Source organism: Scyliorhinus torazame, chromosome 30 (genome assembly GCF_047496885.1).
Source record: "Scyliorhinus torazame isolate Kashiwa2021f chromosome 30, sScyTor2.1, whole genome shotgun sequence".
NCBI lineage: Eukaryota > Metazoa > Chordata > Chondrichthyes > Carcharhiniformes > Scyliorhinidae > Scyliorhinus > Scyliorhinus torazame.
The window spans coordinates 4,209,736-4,225,679 of NC_092736.1; the positions used below are offsets into that span (position 1 = coordinate 4,209,736).

Here is a 15,944-nt window from a genome sequence, read left to right on the forward strand (position 1 = left end):
GAGCTCGGGGTCTTTCCGGTTGCATCCGGGATGAGGCAGGGGCGTCCGATGTCTCCCCTGTTGTTTGTGCTGGCGATTGAACCTGCGTTGAGGGCCTTGAATGGGTGGAGTGGGATTGTTGGTGGGGACGAGGGGGTGTGAAACATATGCGGATAATTTGCTGTTGTACATGAGGGACCCGGGTCGTCGATAGGGAACATTATGGGTATTTCGCAGAGCTTTGAGGCCCTCTCCAGTTACAAATTGAACATAGGGAAGAGCGAATATGGGTCTGGCTGTTCGAGACCCCAGGCACCTCACACACATGCTCTGGTCCTGTGGCAAGCTGCTGGATATTTGGTGGCTGTTGTTTTAACGCCATGTCGGCGATCGAAAGTATTAAGCTGGATCCTGCCCACTGATGACTTTTTGTGGAGTTTTGGGTGTGTCGGAGCTGCGGATGGAAGTGGGGAGGATGTCCTTGACTTCGCCTCGTTGGTGTCGCAGAGGCGATCCTGTTAGCGTTGGAGGCTAGCAACGGGTGTTTGGTGTGGTTCGAGGGCTTGGTGGAATTTTTGTAGAGATGGTGGCCATTTAGTATTTCAGAGAGTTGCTCAATATTAATCATAGAATTTACAGTGCAGAAGGAGGCCATTCGGCCCATCGAGTCTGCACCGGCCCTTGGAAAGAGCGCCCCACTTAAACCCCGCCTCTACCCTATCCCCGTAACCCAGTAACCCCACCTAACCTTTTCGGAACTAAGGGGCAATTTAACACGGCCAATCCACCTAACCTGCACATCTTTGGACTGTGGGAGGAAACCGGAGCACCCGGAGGAAACCCACGCAGACACGGGGAGAACGTGCAGACTCCGTACAGACAGTGACCCAAGCTGGGAATCGAACCTGGGACCCTGGAGCTGTGAAGCAACAGTGCTAACCACTGTGCTACCGTGCCATTAAAAACCCCGTAACCCAACAGGGGTATCGCAGAAACCTATAGCCAAGTTCCGCACACATGAGTGCGGCCTCAACCGGGACCTGGGATTCATGTCGCATTACATTCATCCCCCACCATCTGGCCTGCGAAATTCTACCAACTGTCCTGGCTTGACACAATTCACACCTCTTTAACCTGGGGTTACCCCATCTCTGGATCTGTAAACACTTAATTTACTGCAAATGCTCGCATTCCAAGCATTGTCTTGCATCTTGAATTTGTCTATATATATGTTTCTGGGACATACCTCTTCATTCACCTGAGGAAGGAGCAGCGCTCCGAAAGCTAGTGATATCGAAACAAACCTGTTGGGCTTTAACCTGGTGTAGTCAGACTTCTTACTGTGCTCACCCCAGTCCAACGCCGGCATCTCCACATCATCCCAAATTGAAGCCCATGTGAAATGGCTCTGATCTGGTTTAAATCGCTCTATTAGCGTACAAATTAAAGGAGTGTTCTTTCTCAACATTTCTTGATGCCCCAGATAAGGGTTCTTTTGATCAATTGTACATAAAGAAGTCTATTATCTCCTCAATTGAATTGACACCTGAGCAGAGGTCACTGCGGACGTAGGACCAGTTCAGGCTGATTCGCATCTTTATCAAGTTTATGAGAACAAAAATGAGATACCTTTGGTTGAGGAATTCCAAACTACTGCAGGTAAAGATAGACAGAGTGAGGCTGTAGGAGTACAGATAAGACTCAGCTCAACAACATGACCTTGTTATTGATATTATTGAGAAAGGTTGGCTGCGCTGATTCACTTGTGCTCCACCATGCAAAGTCCAGAATTGTCCGTTCGGGAGACTAAGGGTGCGATTAACCCGAATGGGGACAGAGTCCCGTAGCGCGAGATTAGCCGGGTGGGCCCCAGTTCTCGGAGATATCCGGGTAGAGCGGGGTCCTCAGCGGGGAACACAAGGCCGCACTTAGGCCCGTTTTCCGCACTGAGGTGCTCCACTTCGCCTCTCGAGCCCCTGACCCGACCCCCGAACACCCCCCGCCCCAGCTCCCTATAAGGGGCACGCTGGCTCCTCTCCCCGTATCCCCCACACCCATGCAGAGCACCACTCATCCCAATCACCGCCTCGCAAAAAATGCCAGCTTGACACCTTGGCAGCGCCCGAACGACACGCAGGTGACATTGCCAGGCTGGCATTAGCAGTGCAAGGGTGCCACCCTGCCCAGAGGGTAAGCGCCTGCGAGGAGCCGAGGTGGCAGGCGGGATCGGCGCCAGAGGACTGATGCCAACTCACCCGTGCGGCCCGATGCGGCCCTGTCCTGGGAGTATTTGATGGAGACAGTGTAGAGGGAGCTTTACTCTGTGTCTAACCCCATGCTGTACCTGTCCTGGGAGTGTTTGATGGGGACAGTGTAGAGGGAGCTTTACTCTGTATCTAACCCCGTGCTGTACCTGTCCTGGGAGTGTTTGATGGAGACAGTGTAGAGGGAGCTTTACTCTGTATCTAACCCCGTGCTGTACCTGTCCTGGGAGTGTTTGCTGGGGACGGTGTAGAGGGAGCTTTACTCTGTATCTAACCCCGTGCTGTACCTGTCCTGGGAGTGTTTGATGGGGACAGTGTAGAGGGAGCTTTACTCTGTATCTAACCCCGTGCTGTACCTGTCCTGGGAGTGTTTGATGGGGACAGTGTAGAGGGAGCTTTACTCTGTCTCTAACCCCGTGCTGTATCTGTCCTCGGAGTGTTTGATGGGGACAGTGTAGAGGGAGCTTTACTCTGTATCCAACCCCGTGCTGTACCTGTCCTGGGAGTGTTTGATGGGGACAGTGTAGAGGGAGCTTTACTCTGTATCTAACCCCATGCTGTACCTGTCCTGGGAGTGTTTGATGGGGACAGTGTAGAGGGAGCTTTACTCTGTATCTAACCCCGTGCTGTACCTGTCCTGGGAGTGTTTGATGGGGACAGTGTAGAGGGAGCTTTACTCTGTATCTAACCCCGTGCTGTACCTGTCCTGGGAGTGTTTGATGGGGACAGTGTAGAGGGAGCTTTACTCTGTATCTAACCCCATGCTGTACCTGTCCTGGGAGTGTTTGATGGGGACAGTGTAGAGGGAGCTTTACTCTGTATCTAACCCCGTGCTGTACCTGTCCTGGGAATGTTTGATGGAGACAGTGTAGAGGGAGCTTTACTCTGTATCTAACCCCGTGCTGTACCTGTCCTGGAAGTGTTTGATGGGGACAGTGTAGAGGGAGCTTTACTCTGTATCTAACCCCGTGCTGTACCTGTCCTGGAAGTGTTTGATGGATACAGTGTAGAGGGAGCTTTACTCTGTATCTAACCCCGTGCTGTACCTGTCCTGGAAGTGTTTGATGGGGACAGTGTAGAGGGAGCTTTACTCTGTATCTAACCCCGTGCTGTACCTGTCCTGGGAGTGTTTGATGGAGACAGTGTAGAGGGAGCTTTACTCTGTATCTAACCCCGTGCTGTACCTGTCCTGGGAATGTTTGATTGGGACAGTGTAGAGGGAGCTTTACTCTGTATCTAACCCTGTGCTGTACCTGTCCTGGGGGTGTTTGATGGGGACAGTGTAGAGGGAGCTTTACTCTGTATCTAACCCCAAGCTCACCTGTCCTGGGAGTGTTTGATGGGGACAGTGTAGAGGGAGCTTTACTCTGTATCTCACCCCGTGCTGTACCTGTCCTGGGAGTGTTTGATGGGGTCAGTGTAGAGGGTGCTTGACTCTGTATCTAACCCCGTGCTGGACCTGTCCTGGGAGTGTTTGATGGGGACAGTGTAGAGGGAGCTTTACTCTGTATCTAACCCCGTGCTGTACCTGTCCTGGGAGTGTTTGATGGGGACAGTGTAGATGGAGCTTTCCTCTGTATCTAACCCGTGCTGTTGCTCACATGCAAGATACAATTGTGTTCTATTCTTCTGAAGCAAGATCCTGTCATTTGATGAATGTCCAATCCAGCCAAAGATGAAAGAAAATGGAACAATGTCACTTCATGATGAATCAAGTGTGTTGCCCCCGGCAGTGCTGCAATAATTCAGCTCCTCCATTTACTATCTGTTATTATTTATTTTCCAATAAGAACTTGAACAAATTAAGAGATGAGATTGAACATTTCTGGGAAATGTGTCTCCCAGTTTCACACACCGCGACACATTAAAAGTCCGCTCTTAATAAAAACTCAATTCCTCGCCGCCTTGCTGTGTTGAGTAAAAGCAGATCGACAACACACTGGGCAGCGTCATCCACCTGCCTGCGTCTGGCTGGAGTGAGGACCTTTGTCCAACAGTCACAAATTGAAAACTGATTTTCTTTACAGATTGAAAAATAATGAGTCTCCTCCAATTGGTATTTCCAACTCTAAACTTCACAGACCTCTCACCGTCATTTTGATTTGTTTTTCTTATGCTTTTAATAGAACAGAGGTACATAAATACCAGCCTTATTCATGCTTTTGACTGTACCTCGGTACACGTGACAATAAACAAATCCAATCCAATATGCTTGTGCAGCAAGATGACTTAATTAAGGTTTTTTACCAGCATATTTGAAAATATTACTCTTAATTAGGTTGAAGTCGATTGCGGCGAGAATCTGATGAACCAATAAATATGTTTCTGTGTCTGTCTTCCCTCCTTCACTGCCTCGTTCTCCGTCTCTCTCTCTCTCTCTATGCCTGTATTACTGTCTCCGCCTATTTCCCGTTGTCCATTTTCCATCGTTCTTCTGCAAGTGTAAATCTATTTCTTTGCACTGTTCTCTCAACCTGTCCATTTTCTGCCTGTGAGACGCGGTCTTCTCACTTCTGACCAATGGTAAGAGGGGAGATCGTGAGGAGCAAAGGGTGCCAGTGCCGGGGGTCTGCTTTATTCTATGGTCGCTCTGTGTTGGTGTTGAGCAAGCCTAATGGAACCAGAATTTGGCGGGTGCATGGGCTTACTGCTTCAGTCCAACGGAAACCAGACCGAATTAGACCACGCTGTGTGCTGCTGCTGGGTGCCTGAGCCACATCGAGTCACCGCTGAGGTGGATGGACAGAGCATCACATCCCCTTCCTCCTGGAGCTCCAGCTCTTGCTCCTGGCCAACGTCTTCAGATCTCTCCAGGCACCCAAAGGGCATCCTGATTGTTTGCTCTCGTGGTCAGGGGGCCTCGATTCCATGTCTCCTGGACATTCCTGTCGGCGCGTCTCCTGGATCTCATCAGACACATCTTCAGTGGGCAGGCCTGGTCTCCAAAGGAGCCAGCTGCAAACTCTGAGCTCAGGGAGATTTAACCTGCTGAGGATAAAAGCACCGTGGCAGTTCCCGTTGGGATCTCTCACAGCTGCACAATGATCATTTCATGGTTGCACATAAGCAGCACGTCAATGGAGTGGAAACCCATGCAGTGGGTGAGGATTCCAGCGTGAGCTCTGATTGCCACGTGTGACCTGTGAGAATCAGGCCAGATCGCAAAGTGCAGCCGCCTCACATTCTGACCAGCCTCAAGCGTTGCAAAGTGCACACAATTCCCTGCCTTGGCAAACTTGGTACATCAGTCCTCCCTGAGATGGTCTGTGGAAGGCAGATTGCAAGATTCTGTAAATATCTCTGACCAATTCCTGGGAGGGCCATAGGTGACGGAATGGAGACTGGTGCTGATGTTAACTGGCAACATGTAGTCACCTGGCCGAATTGGGGGGTGGGGGAAGATCTTCTCCCAAGAGGCTGCAAATGTCAGCCAGCACCTGATGCAACACACTAAGCCTCCTGAGGGAGGTGCTGGTGCGCAGGCATGTCCAAGAATCCAGTCCTCTGCCTGTAAACCATCTGTTGGGGGTATCGTCTGCTGCGAGACGCACCTCTGTGCTGACCCTCTCTCCTGTGGAATAGCACAAATCGCTTCTGTTGGATGGTTCCCAGCCCAGCGCGATTGTCCAGGGGAAGTTAGCACTTCATTGAATATTTCCTTATCAAATTACTCCTTCCAAAGTGTATTACCTCCCGCGTTTCAGGGTTAAATTCCATCTGCCACTTATCCGCCCATTTGACCATCCCGTCTACATCTAACCTAAGACTCTCAACCTCACTGTTAACAACGCGGGCAATCTTTGTGTCATCCACCCCCCACACATGCCGTTTATATAATTGATAAACAATAGGGGGCCCAGCACAGATCCCTGTGGTACGCCACTGGCTTCCAATCACTTCTGGACAATTGCCGGATAAACCCTCACATAAGAACATAAGAACTAGGAGCAGGAGTCGGCCATCTGGCCCGTCGAGCCTGCTCCGCCATTCAATGAGATCATGGCTGATCTTTTGTGGACTCAGCTCCACTTTTCGGCCCAAACACCATAACCCTTAATCCCTTTATTCTTCAAAAAACTATCTATCTTTATCTTAAAAACATTTAATGAAGGAGCCTCAACTGCTTCACTGGGCAAGGAATTCCATAGATTCACAACCCTTTGGGTGAAGAGGTCCCTCCTAAACTCAGTCCTAAATCTACTTCCCCTTACTTTGAGGCTATGCCCCCTAGTTCTGCTTTCACCCGCCAGTGGAAACAACCTGCCCGCATCTATCCTATCTATTCCCTTCATAATTTTATATGTTTCTATAAGATCCCCCCGCATCCTTCTAAATTCCAACGAGTACAGTCCCAGTCTACTCAACCTCTCCTCGTAATCTAACCCCTTCAGCTCTGGGATTAACCTAGTGAATCTCCTCTGCACACCCTCCAGTGTCAGTACGTCCTTTCTCAGGTAAGGACATGGGAACTTCCGCGAAGGATTCCCAGCACATTATAGGGTTATCCCCTAAATGCGACGCTGGGTGACCCAGCAGTTATGGCCCGGTGTGTTGTCAGTTATCTGATCATTGCTGCGACACGTTCCAATGTCATCAGACCCCTGAGATTCTCAAAGCTTATTTTCCGCTTGTCACTGTCTGATTGATGGAAGTGGACACCATAGATCCCGCCCACCACCCCCATTCCAGACAGCTGATACCCAGGGTGTGACAACTAGCGCACACCCAGCAGTATCTGCAAAGCAGAATGATTATGGGCGAAATCTATGGGCCGCGTGGTGCCCGAAATGGTGTGCGACACAGCTGGGAAGTCCTGTGAGAGACCTGGATTTACCCGGCTCGCCATTCCTTGCGAGATCTGACGGGATTGCGCGATCTGGATCTCGCCCACAACGGGCGGGATCCGATTTTGACAAATCTGCATATTGAAGTGGCAGCTAGTCTCAATCCAGTATGCACTCTCCCTCCGGATCTACTCAAGAAGTTAGGATCGAATAATAATAATAATCTTTATTGTCACAAGTAGGCTTACATTAACGCTGCAATGAAGTTACTGTGAAAAGCCCCTAGTCGCCACATTCCGGCGCCTGTTCGGGTAGAGGGAGAATTCAGAATGTCCAGTTCACCTAACAGCGTGTCTTTCGGGACTTGTGAGAGGAAACCGGAGCACCCGGAGGAAACCCACGCAGACACGGGGAGAACGTGCAGACTCCGCACAGACAATGACCCAAGCCGGGAATCGAATCCGGGACCCTGGCGCTGCGAAGCAACAGTGCTAACCACTGTGCTACCATGCCGCCCTAATCCTGTTACCTCAGGGAGCCTAAGCGAGTGCCATTTAGTAATAGTCTCCACAATCGGGGATCAGGCACTTGAGGGGTTTCCCAGGGGATCGAGGGCACCCATGGTGCCTGGGTGGCATCGGGGGTGCCAGGGTGCCACCCTGCCCAGAGCCCAGCCACCCAGGCACCATGGGCACGCTGGCAGTGACACATGAGAAGTGAAATGGCCTCCTTCTGCACTGTAGGGATTCTATGATAACCTTGGTCCCTCCATTGCCCTGGAAGAAGGACTGCAATATTCTCAGCTTCCAGTCCAATCAGAGAGTTAATTCGGCACCGCAGAAAGCTGAGGACTCTCTGAGACCTTGACCAACTCTCTTGGAGATGAATTTAAATCCAGCTCCAGTGAAGAAGCTCATTTTGAGACTGAGCCAGAGGATAGGGCGAGAGGGTGTGTTAGATAAAGCAGCAATGGGGAGATAACACTAACCATGGTGAAGAAAGGCTGAACATGGGCCAATACACAGAACGAGAGGCAGACTTATTGAAACATCCAAGCTCCTGAGGGGACTTCAGAAGGTGGATACCAGGGGCTGTTTCCTGCTGGGAGAGAGACTAGGGGACACAGTTTAAGAATAAGAGGTTTCACTTTGAAGGCAGAGAGCAGGAGAGTTTGCTTCTCTCGCTCTTCTTCAGAGAGCAAAGGAGGCTGGGTCATTGGATTTATTCAAGACAGAATGAGACAGGTTTTTGATAGACACGGAAGTCAAGGGTTGTGGGGGGGGGGGGGGCAGACTACAAAAGATCAGCAATGATCTTATTAAATGGCGGAGCAGGCTCACAGGGTCGAATAGCCTCCTTCTGTTCCTATTTTCCTGCTAAACATGAATCTCAAAGCCTCTAGATTACACCGACTATAAACATGAAGGGTTTTTAAATTTGATTCTGGCTGATTTACAGAAACGCGTTCTCTTTTATTGAACTAAGGGCTTTTTACCTTTTCAATGTCACAGCTGGACTGATTTCTGTCCCTTTCTTGTTTCTCTGTCCTGCTGAACAAGGATGGTGATGGTGCAGAGCTGTAACGCTCCTCGGAGAAATCTCACAAATAAACAATCATTGGGCTCAACCTGCCAGCACTTTGCTCTTTGTTTCCATGGACCGCCCTTGCAGCTCAGTAGTTGAGTCTCCCATTGGGTCAGGGCTGGAGAACTGTAAGCTTCACCGCTCCTTGATAAATGTTCAGTCAGTTTGCAAAGTAAAGCATCAGCTGATCAGGCAGGTCACAGTCAAATAACCGACTTAATCACTCGTTCAGACATTGAACTTTAAACAAAATTGAAGAATGTGAATAAACCATTTGAAAATATTTTTGTACTCATCCAGGTAAGTGCTTGGAAATAGAACATTGTCCATTTCAAATTAATAATAAGCGTTATTATTGTCACAACTAGGCTTACATTATCACTGTAATGAAGTTACTGTGGAAACCCCTAGTTGCCACATTCTGGCGCCTGTTCGGGTACACAGAGGGAGAATTCAGAATGTCCAATTCACCCAAGAAGCACGTCTTTCGGAACTTGTGGGGGGAAACCGGAGCACCCGGAGGAAACCCACGCAGACACGGGGAGAACGTGCAGACTCCGCACAAACAATGACCCAAGCCGGGAATCGAACCTGGGAACCTGGCGCTGTGAAGCAACAGTGCTAACCACAACCATTCGTATCCAGAAGACACATTGATTGATTGATTAGTGCTGTCCTGTGAGCGCGTGACTGGAAGTATGAGCACGATCTGTATTAGAAGGAGAGACGGAGACTTCTAAAGCAATAACCTGCAGGAATAACCATCGTAAGAAGCAGAGCCCCGGGTCCGGGGCCCAGAGAGGATACCAGGATCCATCATGAGGGAGTCTGACCACCTCGCCTCTTAACAGCTGCTATGTAGGTCCAAGTTGTGAGATTTGATACCTTTGTAGGAGAGTTTTGATATTGTGTGTAACAGAGCTTTTGATCATTTGTGTAATAGAGTTTCGATACAGTGTATGATGGAGCCTCTCATGTGGTAGTGATAAGCATTGGAAATCTTGATATTGCATTTAATAAAGAAGTGATTTGATTCAAAGTTAAAGGTGCCATGTTCATCAATCAATTGGAGCGAGGGTCCCGGTCAACAGTGGACCCTGGGTTGAGGACAGAAGCAAGAGTTGGCTGTATTGAAGAGTGCTTTTTGAAAAGCCTGATGACACTAACCATCTTGGCTAAAACCCAAAGAATGAGGACTTGTCTGATGTGCTAGAAGTTGACCAGCGCTATGGTATTGTGTCTAAATGGGAGACACGCATTCACCAGAGTGGAGGGGGTTTGAGGAGGAAGAAAGTCACCTGCTCAATGGAAATGATTTAGAGGGAGAGAGGAAATAGTGTGACAGCAGACATACCAGTGTGCAGGCCAGGGAGAACTCAAGGGCTTTCATGTTAGGCTGTACAGTAGCAGAATAATGCAGTGAACCATTCTTTATTTGGCAGAGAGCTTAGATTCAACGGGACAGGTTGTTTTTTTTCTCAAGGCACCCAGTCTTCCCCACTCTAGCACAGAGAGCGGTCGACACTTAGTTGTTGAGTACATTTAAGATAGAGAACAATAGATTTTATTTTGCTATTAAGGGGATTAAGAGAGATGGGAATAGTGTGGGAAGGGTGACGTAGAAGATCAGCTTTCATCTTATTGAACTGGGCAGCACGGTAGCACAGTGGTTGGCACTGCTGCTTCACAGCTCCAGGGTCCCAGGTTCGATTCCTGGCTTGGGTCACAGTCTGTGCGTAGTCTGCACGTCCTCCCCGTGTCTGCGTGGGTTTCCTCCGGGTGCTCCGGTTTCCTCCCACAGTCCAAAGATGTGCGGGTTTTGTGGATTGGCCGGGCTAAATTGCACCTTAGTGTCCAAAAAGGTTAAATGAGGTTACTGGGTTATGGGGATGGGGTGGAAGAATGGGCTTGAGTAGGGTGCTCTTTCCAAGGGCCGGTGCAGACTCGATGGGCCGAATGGCCTCCTTCTGCACTGTAAATTCTATGATCTATGATCTATGCAGGCAGAAGGGGCTCAAAGGGCTCCTGCGATATATACTCCATAACCTAGTCCTGATCCTATTTGCAATATTCTTGTGTCTAAGTTCCATTGTTTTTAATGGCACCCCATCTGTGAATGAACGCACTGCCACACAGCAAAACAGATTTGTCGTTCAATGTGGGCAGATGGAGTGTGTTCCAAGAAACAGCCAATGCCTCCCAGAATGGGTTGTGATTACCATTGCTATTGCTGAACCCACATCAATAGCAATGGTAATCACAACCCCCTTTACTGCACTTTCTAACCAAAATGAACTCATCAGGTTAGTTGTGGTGCTATCCCTGCTGGAATTACCAACAATTCCTTTCTTGTTTGTTTATACCCATCCAGTTTTTTCCTCCTGCTCCCTTCCTGGGTAGCCGTGCACAGGGGCACCAACCTCCCGCTCTCTGGAGCCTTGCTCCAGAGGTCACACACATGCCTAGACAATGAGCAACTTGCCCGTGAATGAGTTAGACTGGCCTTGCCATCACAGAGTGTCCACGCACGTACTCTGCAGCAGGAGTCATTGGCATGGTTTGACTCTCCCCCTTCCAGGGGCACTAGCAGCTGGCTAACTCAGCACAGAATAGGAGTGGACGCTTAGACTTTCCTGCCCTCTGTGAATCTGTCCTGCGACTAGCTCTCGGCCAGCCTTCGAGCGAAGGCTATTATTGGTAGTCCACGGCCACACGTGGCCCAGTCTGATGTAGTGTCAAGGGCTGAACCTGTAGCCTGAGGGCAGCTTCAGAGAACCTGGGTGGATCCAGCTAACCTCATTGTGTTTTCGGATCCAGTAAAACTCCTTTTATCAGTCTGGCCATGTTTGTGATATCAGGCAAGGCTGCAATGTTAGTGGGATTAGGAACGGCTTTACGGTGGCCAGGAATAGGACTAACGCTCGAAGAGAAGGAGAATCAACAGAGACGCAGAAGTTATTTTTCACCCCGGCTGCCAGTGACAAGGGAACGAGAGCGCGATCGGTCAACATTTACTGCCCTGGGCTGTTACAGTTTATTTAGGGCAGTATTAGAGTCACATTAATCTCTCATTGCGACTCCAGTGGAAGTGTAATTGGCAGAGAATGGACTCCGCGGGCGGGATTCTCTAACCCCCCGCTGGGTCGGAGAATCCCCGGGGCAGTGCGGCGTGAATCCCGCCCCGCCGTTCCGACGCCGGCTGCCGTATTCTCCGGCGCCGGTTTTCAGGCCGGGGCGTGGATCACACCGCGCCGGTCGAGGGCCGTTGGTAGCGCCCCCGCCCCCCCCCCCCCCGGCAATTCTCCGGGCCCCGATTAGGCTGAGCGGCCGTCGGTTTTTCGCCTGTCCCGCCAGCGTGGATTGGACATGGTTCCACACGGCGGGACCTGGCTGGTAGGCTGGCTGGTCCGGTCCTCAGGCGGGCGCAGGGGGGGGTGGATCCAACCCCGGGGAGGGCCCCCACAATGGCCTGGCCCGCGATCGGAGCCCACCGATCCGTGGGCGGGCCTGTGCCGTTGGGGGCACTTCTGCCCTCCGCGCCCGCCCCTGTAGAGCTCTGCCGTGGTCGGCGCGGAGAATACACCCCCCCCCCTGCGCATGCGCCAGAATACGCCAGCCGGTTTGCGCATGCGCGGAACCACGCCGGCCGGTTTGCGCATGCCCTAACTCGCGCAGTCCATTCGTCGCCGGCTGGCACGGCGCCAACACGCCCAGCGCCGGAGTGGCTCGCGCCGTTTTTGACCCCGGCGTCCCGTCATCCTGCCGATCGCAAAGAATCCTGCCTGACATGTTTGAATGGCTGTACCAGTGACCACTAAGACTTTCAGCACCCTCGTTACTGAGCCTCCCCCAGTGATCGAGCAACTCACTGACCGAACGGCAACAAAGCTTCACCAGGAAAATTGGTTGTGCATCAAAGTGGTTCTATCAGGTGGGCTGGGGGCGGGGCGGGGGGGGGGGGGTGTGCAGTGGGGGGGGGGGGGGGGTCAGTCTGTCTGACATCTGGCTCATTAACCTCCACACAGAAATCGCTCCATGGGGATTTGAAGCATAAGATTCTAGGAGTCGAGCTAAGGATGAGCAGGTGTCTCTGTTGAACATCAAAAAGCAGAAAAATTGAAGTTAAGGGATGAAGTTATTGGCAAGGACTGCACGTGGGGAGTAACGCAATGGTGACCCAACGAGAACCTCGGGGATGGGCAGAATTCATTTGTCCATTTACTTTCGTCATATCCTATTGAAGACGGTCCTGCCATTGACTGGTTTTCAGGTGGCTGCTGCTAAGAGTTCTGAAGGGTAACAAAAACAATTCAGTCCTCGGGGTTTCTCTGGTATTAGAGTTAAAATGGGACAGGCACTATATAGTGCTTTGTTAGTGAAGGGGGGGGTTCAGCGATGATACGTCTTAAAACTGAATCATTAGCATGCAACTAGAGTAGTTTACATAAGATATTTTATTAAGGATTGAGATGAATTATAGGACTGAGTAATCATTATTAACCATTAAATATGTATATTTGGGACATAGCAGTAATAAGTAATCAAATGGGATTTAGGATAGCTAACTTGACTAACAGACATTACTTCTGACATCTTGGCCGGGATTCTCCCGCGATTGGCGGGACGGCCCGACGCCAGCGGCAAGACCGGCGCGAACCACTCCTCACTTCCGGGAGCTAGGCCAGCGGCGGCAGGGTTGGCGCATGTGCAGAACCGCTGGCGTGATCCCTGCGCATGCGCGGGGGGTTTCTTCTCCGTGCCGGCCATGGCGGAGCTTTACAGAGGCCGGCGCGGAGGAAAAGAGTGCCCCCACGGCACAGGCCCGCCCGCAGATCGGTGGGCCCAGATCGCGGGCCAGGCCACCATGGGGGCCCCTCCGGGACCAGATCCCCCCCCCTCCCCCGAGGACTCCGCTAGCCACCCTCCAAGCCAGATCCCACCGGGATGGACCATGTCTATTTCACACCGGCGGGACTGGCCGAAAATGGGTGGCCTCTCGGCCCATTGGGGCCCGAAGAATTGCCGGGGGGAGGGGGGGCGGCCGTTGCCAAAGGCCCCCAACCGGCGCGGTGTGATCCACACCCCCGCCGAAAACTGGAGCCGGAGAATTCGCCAGCCAGTGTCGGAGCGGCGGGGCGAGATTCACGCCGCCCCCCCCCCCCCGGCGATTCTCCGACCGGGCGGGAGTGGAGAATCCCGCCCCTTGTCTTTGTGAAACAATTCAGGGTGCTGGTTCTGTTGTTCTGTTTCTCACAAACAGTCAGCACAGGCTGCTGGGATTGTACACAGCTGTCAGGATGAGGATCAATCATGCGCTGCTTGCGATTCTATTGGATGAAGTTTAAACACTGCTTACAATTCTATTGGATAAGTTTAAACATAGCAGCTTCAGGGATTGGATCGCGTCCAACTGGGGTGGGCTATTGATTTTTGAACGTTGTATAATTACTGTGCTCTGGTCTTTGTTCTGCAGAACAGGTCTTGGCCGATATCCAGTCTCTTCTCCGTGTGCACGTAACGAGCTTGATTAAACAGCCACCTTGTCCAGGTTGTCATTGTGTTTTTTCCTCTCTGTACTGAGTTGAGCCACAGGGAATAACCCCACGTGGAAGCTGACTCAATACACAGGTCTTGAAACCGCTCCTACATCAGTTAGTTCAAGAGTAATAGGACAAACATGATTGGATGAAGGCAGGAGTTTGAATCATTCATGATTAGGCAAAGGGAGACCACAAAACCCAATTTAATTGTTAATTTTGACAATTTGAGGGGGTCTGTAACTCCAAATGAGAGAATGATAGGGAGTTACAGAGTATTAAAAATTAAGTTGATTCAGACCTGGAAAGGATGGAGGGTTGATAGCACACAATTTCACTCTCAATTGAACACCAGTGGTGGAATCCATAAAAGCAATTTTATTTTCAATTGGATAGTCAATATTCTCTCACATCTTTGATCGCAACGGGGCAGCTGTAGATCAGGAGAAGCATCTCTACATTGGTAATGTCACACAGAGCTTTAGGATTATCCAGGTTGTTGGGTATTATGCAATCAGAATGTATACATTGTCAGAACTCTCTGATTTGCACTTTGCATAAAAACTATTGAGTAGCTCGACCACCATTTCACGAGTGGTTTCTTTCTGCCTGACCCATGTACATTTCCACCCGTGCTCTTAACCATGGATGGATAATGCACAACAATTAACAGCGCACTCCTGGGACTCAAATGGAAAGATTCCAAACTTGAGCACAGGATCTAGGCTGATACCGAGCTGAACTGGCTATTAATTTACAAAGCAGTCTTGCTCTGCAAACGGCTGTCATACTTAGCCAACAATCACTTTGAGGCAATTCACTTCATGTCGAGTTAATTGAGCAGCAAAGTAGATGTGATTTAACGTTTAAAAAAAAAAATCCCGCGGCACGATTTGAAAGGCAAGCCTGGTCAATATTCATCCCTCAATCAACATAACTAAAAGCAGGCCATTATCTCCTTCTTCTGGTGGAATCTTGCTGTGCACACATTAGCTGCTGCGCTTCCCACACGCTACAGCAGTGGCTATTTCCCAAAAGTACTTCGCTTGGAGCGTCCCGAGGTCCTGAAGGGTGCTATATCAATGCAAGTCTTTACGTCAAGTGAAACATTGCAATTTTCCAATTTGACCAGCCGGGTGATAGGAGACCACCAGTGGTGGAAACTCTGAAGTCCCACCTCCTTTCTGCTCATTGCAATTAAAAACAACTCCGCAAAAATGGTCAACATCTGAGAACAGCGAGAGCGTTTAAAATAAAGAGTCATCAGCTTAAGATGTCTGCCCTCTGGAAAAGAGTATGGCAGTGAGGGAAGGATGCAGACATTCAGGTTTACAGCGATAGCTGAAGGGTGCAATAATAATACTCAACAGCAGTAAAATGAACAAGCAACATATTTATCAGCATGGCGGGGCGGCTAACTGAATCTGTATTGGTTAGCCTGCACCTCTTTCTCACCTGCTCACTTGATTTATGCTCCGTTGAGTTGAGGGATCCTCACTGTATCGTTCGAGGTCGCTGCGAGACAGAGTGTAAGATTAGAATGTGAGAATATTCTAGTTGCCTGAGGACCCTGTGCGATGTTATTGTGAGCAGAAAGGGAAATGGATTTGCACCAGTTCCTGTGTATGTTGTTTTAGTAAAAACATTAACCTGCTATTTTATTGGGTTAACTGCGGGTGAATTAATGTAAAAGAATATTAACTTTTTGGTAAATTGTTCTCATGGTGGATTTACTCCAGTTGGTTTATGCCCCATCACTTAATGGCCCAAGGAGATGTCAATATGTTAGTGAGTCT

At 50.1% G+C, this 15,944-nt stretch overlaps 1 long non-coding RNA gene across 2 annotated transcripts in view; it reads right to left on the bottom strand.

The window, feature by feature from the left end:
• LOC140404272 (uncharacterized) overlaps window positions 1-15,690 on the bottom strand; it is a 111,114-nt gene extending 95,424 nt beyond the window's left edge. The window contains exon 1 of one of the 2 annotated variants that reach the window (XR_011938477.1): window positions 15,604-15,690. This is a non-coding gene — a long non-coding RNA (uncharacterized lncRNA). Of the gene's footprint in view, window positions 1-8,522; window positions 8,611-15,603 lie in introns of those variants that run through there. The other variant, XR_011938476.1, reaches the window with a different exon arrangement.
• Window positions 15,691-15,944: the final 254 nt, after the last annotated feature.